Below are 7,752 nucleotides of genomic sequence, written 5' to 3' on the forward strand. Positions count from 1 at the left end.
TAAGTTGACGAGGTGGCCGAGTGGTTAAGGCGATGGACTGCTAATTTATTGTTCTCTGCATGCATGGGTTAAAATCCCATCCTCGTCGGGTGTTTTTGTAAATGACCCTTATTGTCTTCCAAAGCCCAAGATTGCAGGCAGGGCTAATACTGCCAAAACAGGTTGAAATTTGTTAAGCCGATTAGAGGAGCAGAACTCTAAAAACTTGTGTAAATGATAAACCTTCTAGAAAATGTTTGCATGGAACTATTACTACAAATATTTTTTTTGTAGATGTGTTCTAGTAGACCTATGTATACACTCATCTAGTTCTTGCATGCCATTTAATGACATTTTTATAAACAAGAAAAGATTTGATTTTAAATAAGGGAAAATAAATTTAGAATACATATTACTGACACTTCTCAAAATTTGTAAAACTCTTTTTAGGGATCAGGTTTGGTTATAAAACAGCTGGAAACTAACCAAAGAAAAAAAATGAAAATAAGTTGACGAGGTGGCCGAGTGGTTAAGGCGATGGACTGCTAATTTATTGTTCTCTGCATGCATGGGTTAAAATCCCATCCTCGTCGGGTGTTTTTGTAAATGACCCTTATTGTCTTCCAAAGCCCAAGATTGCAGGCAGGGCTAATACTGCCAAAACAGGTTGAAATTTGTTAAGCCGATTAGAGGAGCAGAACTCTAAAAACTTGTGTAAATGATAAACCTTCTAGAAAATGTTTGCATGGAACTATTACTACAAATATTTTTTTTGTAGATGTGTTCTAGTAGACCTATGTATACACTCATCTAGTTCTTGCATGCCATTTAATAACATTTTTATAAACAAGAAAAGATTTGATTTTAAATAAGGGAAAATAAATTTAGAATACATATTACTGACACTTCTCAAAATTTGTAAAACACTTTTTAGGGATCAGGTTTGGTTATAAAACAGCTGGAAACTAACCAAAGAAAAAAAATGAAAATAAGTTGACGAGGTGGCCGAGTGGTTAAGGCGATGGACTGCTAATTTATTGTTCTCTGCATGCATGGGTTAAAATCCCATCCTCGTTGGGTGTTTTTGTAAATGACCCTTATTGTCTTCCAAAGCCCAAGATTGCAGGCAGGGCTAATACTGCCAAAACAGGTTGAAATTTGTTAAGCCGATTAGAGGAGCAGAACTCTAAAAACTTGTGTAAATGATAAACCTTCTAGAAAATGTTTGCATGGAACTATTACTACAAATATTTTTTTTGTAGATGTGTTCTAGTAGACCTATGTATACACTAATCTAGTTCTTGCATGCCATTTAATAACATTTTTATAAACAAGAAAAGATTTGATTTTAAATAAGGGAAAATAAATTTAGAATACATATTACTGACACTTCTCAAAATTTGTAAAACACTTTTTAGGGATCAGGTTTGGTTATAAAACAGCTGGAAACTAACCAAAGAAAAAAAATGAAAATAAGTTGACGAGGTGGCCGAGTGGTTAAGGTGATGGACTGCTAATTTATTGTTCTCTGCATGCATGGGTTAAAATCCCATCTTCGTCGGGTGTTTTTGTAAATGACCCTTATTGTCTTCCAAAGCCCAAGATTGCAGGCAGGGCTAATACTGCCAAAACAGGTTGAAATTTGTTAAGCCGATTAGAGGAGCAGAACTCTAAAAACTTGTGTAAATGATAAACCTTCTAGAAAATGTTTGCATGGAACTATTACTACAAATATTTTTTTTGTAGATGTGTTCTAGTAGACCTATGTATACACTCATCTAGTTCTTGCATGCCATTTAATGACATTTTTATAAACAAGAAAAGATTTGATTTTAAATAAGGGAAAATAAATTTAGAATACATATTACTGACACTTCTCAAAATTTGTAAAACACTTTTTAGGGATCAGGTTTGGTTATAAAACAGCTGGAAACTAACCAAAGAAAAAAAATGAAAATAAGTTGACGAGGTGGCCGAGTGGTTAAGGCGATGGACTGCTAATTTATTGTTCTCTGCATGCATGGGTTAAAATCCCATCCTCGTCGGGTGTTTTTGTAAATGACCCTTATTGTCTTCCAAAGCCCAAGATTGCAGGCAGGGCTAATACTGCCAAAACAGGTTGAAATTTGTTAAGCCGATTAGAGGAGCAGAACTCTAAAAACTTGTGTAAATGATAAACCTTCTAGAAAATGTTTGCATGGAACTATTACTACAAATATTTTTTTTGTAGATGTGTTCTAGTAGACCTATGTATACACTCATCTAGTTCTTGCATGCCATTTAATAACATTTTTATAAACAAGAAAAGATTTGATTTTAAATAAGGGAAAATAAATTTAGAATACATATTACTGACACTTCTCAAAATTTGTAAAACACTTTTTAGGGATCAGGTTTGGTTATAAAACAGCTGGAAACTAACCAAAGAAAAAAAATGAAAATAAGTTGACGAGGTGGCCGAGTGGTTAAGGCGATGGACTGCTAATTTATTGTTCTCTGCATGCATGGGTTAAAATCCCATCCTCGTTGGGTGTTTTTGTAAATGACCCTTATTGTCTTCCAAAGCCCAAGATTGCAGGCAGGGCTAATACTGCCAAAACAGGTTGAAATTTGTTAAGCCGATTAGAGGAGCAGAACTCTAAAAGCTTGTGTAAATGATAAACCTTCTAGAAAATGTTTGCATGGAACTATTACTACAAATATTTTTTTTGTAGATGTGTTCTAGTAGACCTATGTATACACTCATCTAGTTCTTGCATGCCATTTAATGACATTTATATAAACAAGAAAAGATTTGATTTTAAATAAGGGAAAATTAATTTAGAATACATATTACTGACACTTCTCAAAATTTGTAAAACACTTTTTAGGGATCAGGTTTGGTTATAAAACAGCTGGAAACTAACCAAAGAAAAAAAAATGAAAATAAGTTGACGAGGTGGCCGAGTGGTTAAGGCGATGGACTGCTAATTTATTGTTCTCTGCATGCATGGGTTAAAATCCCATCCTCGTCGAGTGTTTTTGTAAATGACCCTTATTGTCTTCCAAAGCCCAAGATTGCAGGCAGGGCTAATACTGCCAAAACAGGTTGAAATTTGTTAAGCCGATTAGAGGAGCAGAACTCTAAAAGCTTGTGTAAATGATAAACCTTCTAGAAAATGTTTGCATGGAACTATTACTACAAATATTTTTTTTTTTGTAGATGTGTTCTAGTAGACCTATTTATACACTCATCTAGTTCTTGCATGCCATTTAATGACATTTTTATAAACAAAAAAAGATTTGATTTAACCCCTTCCCTCTTTGGCCGCTTTTGACCTTCCTGACAGAGCCTCATTTTTCAAATCTGACATGTTTCACTTTATATGGTAAGAACTCCGGAATGCTTTTACCTATCCAAGTGATTCTGAGACTGTTTTCTCGTGACACATTGGACTTTATGTTACTGGCAAAATTTGCCCGATACATTCAGTATTTAATTGTGAAAAACACCAAAATTTAGCGAAAAATTGCAAAAATTAGCATTTTTCTCAATTTAAATGTATCTGCTTGTAAGACAGGCAGTTATACCACACAAAAATGTTGCTAACTAACATCCCCCATATGTCTACTTTAGATTGGCATCGTTTTTTGAACATCATTTTATTTTTCTAGGACGTTACAAGGCTTAGAACTTTAGCAGCAATTTCTCACATTTTCAAGAAAATGTCAAAATGCTATTTTTACAGGGGCCAGTTCAGTTGTGAAGTGGGTTTGAGGTCCTTAGATATTAGAAACCCCCAATAAGTCACCCCATTTTAAAAAATGCACCCCTTAAAGTATTCAAAACAGTGTTTAGAAAGTTTCTTAACCCTTTAGACATTGCGCAGGAATTAAGGCAAAGTAGAGGTGAAATTTACAAAGTTCATTATTTTTTTCCAGAAATTCATCTTGAATCCATTTTTTTTGTACCACAGAAGGTTTTACCAGAGAAATGCAACTCAATATTTATTGCCCAGGTTCTGCAGTTTTAGGAAATATCCCACATGTGGCCGTAGTGTGCTACTGGACTGAAGCACCGGCCTCAGAAGCAAAGGAGCACCTGGTGGATTTTGGGTCTCCTTTTTATTAGAATATATTTTAGGCACCATGTCAGCTTTGAACAGGTCTTGTGGAACTAAAACAGTGGAAACCCCCCAAAAGTGACCCCATTTGGGAAACTACACCCCTCGAGGAATTTATATAGGGGTGTAGCAAGCATTTTGACCGGCCAGTTTTTTTGCAAAAATGTTTGGAACTAGGCCATGAAAATGAAAATCTAAATTTTTTCAAATAAAATGTAGGTTTAGCTAATTTTTTTTCATTTCCAAAAGAACTAAAGTAGAAAAAGCACCACAACATTTGTAGAGCAATTTCTCCCGAGTAAAACAATACCCCACATGTCGTAATAAACGGTTATTTGGACACACAGCAGGGCTTAGAATGGAAAGAGCGCCATTTGGCTCTTGGAGCTCAAATTTAGCAGGAATGGTTTGCGGAGGCCATATCGCATTTGCAAAGCCCCCTAGGGGACAAAACAGTGGAAATCCCCAACAAGTGACCCCATTTTGGAAACTATACCCCTCGATGAATTTATCTAGGGGTGTAGCAAGCATTTTGACCGGCCAGTTTTTTTGCAAAAATTTTTGGAACTAGGCCATGAAAATGAAAATCTACATTTTTTCAAATAAAATGTAGGTTTAGCTAATTTTTTTTCATTTCCACAAGGACTAAAGGAGAAAAAGCACCATAAAATTTGTAAAGAAATTTCTCCCGAGTAAAACAATACCCCACATGTAGTAATAAAAGGCTGTTTGGACACACGGCAGGGCTGAGAAGGGAAAGAGCGCCATTTGGCTTTTGGAACTCAAATTTAGCAGGAATGGTTTGCGGAGGACATGTCACATTTACAAAGCCCCTGAGGGGACAAAACAGTGGAAAACCCCAACAAGTGACCCCATTTTGGAAACTACACCCCATGAGGAAATTATCTTGGGGTACAGTGAGCAGTTTGACCCCACAGGTGTTTTACAGAACTTATTGGAAGTAGGCCGTAAAAATGAAAATCTACATTTTTTTAAATAAAATGTAGGTTTAGGTTTTTTTTTTCATTTCCACAAGGACTGAAGGAGAAAAAGCACCATAAAATTAGTAAAGCAACTTCTCCCGAGTAAAACAATACCCCACATGTGGTCATAAACGGCTGTTTGGACACACGGTAGGGCTCAGAATGGAACTAGCACCATTTGGATTTTGGATAGTGTCTGGGCGCCATGTCACATTTGCTGAGCCCCTGTAGTACTAGTACAGTGGAAACACCCCAAAATTGACTCAATTTGGGAAACTGCACCCCCTGAGGAATCATCTAGGGGTATAGTGAAAATTTTGATCCCAAAGGTTTTTTGCTGAATTAATTAGAATTAAGCCATGAAAATGAAAAATAATTTTTTTTTCCAACAAGATGTCGTTTTAGATCAACATTTTTCATTTTTACAAGGAATAGAGAAGAAAAAGCACCCCAACATTTGTAAAGTAATTTCTCCCGAGTACGGTAACACCCCATATGTGGTTATAATCGGCTGTTTACGTATATGGGAGCATTCAGAAGAAAAGGAGCGGTATTTATCTTTGGAGCGTAGATTTTGCTGGAATGGTTTGCAGACAGCATGTTGCATTTGCAAAACCCCTGATGTACCAAACAAAAGTGACCCCGTTTTAGAAACTACACCCCTAAAGGCATTTATCAAGGGATGTAGTGACAATTTAGACTCCACAGGTGTTTTTCAGAGATGAATACGCAGTGGATGGTGCAAAGTGAAAATTTCAATTTTTCCACTGATCTGCCCATTCACCGCACAAGATGTTGTGCCCCTAGAGAATCTTACCACATAAATTGTTAAGCGGGTTCTCCCGGGTATGGTAATGCCTTACTTGTGGCCATAAATTGCTGTTTGGGCACACTGTAGGGCTAAGAAGGGAAAGACCGCCATTTTGAGCATGGATTTTGCTTGGTAGTTTTGTTTGAGTTTTGCTGGTATTTCAGTTTATAATGTGGGGGCATATGTAATCTGTGCGGAGTACATCAGGGTATATGTAATCTGTGCGGAGTATATCAGGGGTATATGTAATCTGTGCGGAGTACATCAGGGTATATGTAATCTGTGCGGAGTACATCAGGGCATAATAAGAGGGTATAATAATGGGGTAAATAATACAATTATCCATAGCTGTGTGTTACGATGTGAAGCGATCCGTTATGCGCAGGCCGGTGTCACACTGATAAACGGTTTTCTTTCTTATCCCCCTTCTGTAACGCTCTGCACCTTTTGGGGACTTTTTCTCCTTCGTAGTTTGGGAAATATTACTGGGAAAGTTTTGCGCTGGTATAATACGGGCGCCCTCGCTTCCAGCGGATGTGCTATGTCCCTGCCCTTTCCTAGTTCCTAAATACTATGGCCCTGAAACTGAAGGAAAGTTCCCCTCCGGCCTGCGCATTGAGATGTTTTTTCATCACCGCATTACTAGTGCCGTAACTTTTTTGTTTTTCAGTTGATTGAGCGGTGTGCGGGCTTGTTTTTTGCGAGACGGGCTGTAGATTTCATTGGTACCATTTTGGAACACATACGACTTTTTGATCACTTTTTATTTCATTTTTTGGTAAAGGAAATTACCAAAAACAAGCAATTCTGGAATCGTTTTTTATTGTTTTTTTTATCGGCATCCACAGTGCGCCCTAAATTACATGTTAGCTTTATTCTGCGGGTCGATACGATTACGGCGATACCAAATTTATATAGTTTTTTTATGTATTGCGGCTTTTGCACAACAAAATCACTTTTTTTATAAAATCATTTGTTTTCTGTGTCGCCATATTCTAAGACACATAACGTTATTATTTTTGCGTGCACAAAGCGGTGTCAGGGATTATTTTTTGCGGGACGGATTGCCGTTTTTATTAGTACTATTTTGGAGTAAATGTGACTTTTTGATCACTTTTTATAGCATTTTTTGGAAGGAGATGTGACCTAAAAACAAAGATTCTGGCGTTGTTTTTCATGTTTTTTTTTTACGGCGTTCACCGTGCGGGATAAATTACATAATAGTTTTGTAGTTTGGGTCGTTACGGACGCGGCGATACCAATTATGTATAGTTTTTTTAATTTTTACGTTTTTTCCCATAATAAAAGACTTACTATGGGAAAAAAGTCAGTTTAGCTTTATTTTTATTTGAAATGTGTGTGTTTTTATTGTTTTACCACATTTTTATTCACTTTTTTTTACTTTTCTGACTTGTCCCACTAGGGGACATGAGGGCCTGATGCCCCGATCGCTACTCTAATACACTGCACTACATACGTAGTGCAGTGTATTAGCGCTGTCAGTTATTCACTGACAGCAAGCCTATGAGGACACGCCGAAAGCGGGTCCTCATCGGCTCCCGTACAAGGCAGACTCGGACGCCATTTTCTGGCGTCCGATTGCCACAGCAACCCAGCGATTGCATCACTGGGTTGCCGATCGGGTGAAAACCTATCAGATGCTGCGCTCTATTGAGCGCAGCATCTGAGGGGTTAATCTGCCGGATCGGAGAGTAGCTCCGGTCCTGGCAGTTACAGGAGGGTGCCAGCTGTATAATACAGCTGTCACCCCGCGGTGATGGTGCCGGCTCTGCTTCTGAGCCCGCACAATCACTGCGCCGTACATGTACGGCGCTTTGCGGGAAGCACCTCCCGACAGCGCCGTACATGTACGGCG

This window comes from Rhinoderma darwinii, chromosome 3 (assembly GCF_050947455.1).
Source record: "Rhinoderma darwinii isolate aRhiDar2 chromosome 3, aRhiDar2.hap1, whole genome shotgun sequence".
NCBI lineage: Eukaryota > Metazoa > Chordata > Amphibia > Anura > Rhinodermatidae > Rhinoderma > Rhinoderma darwinii.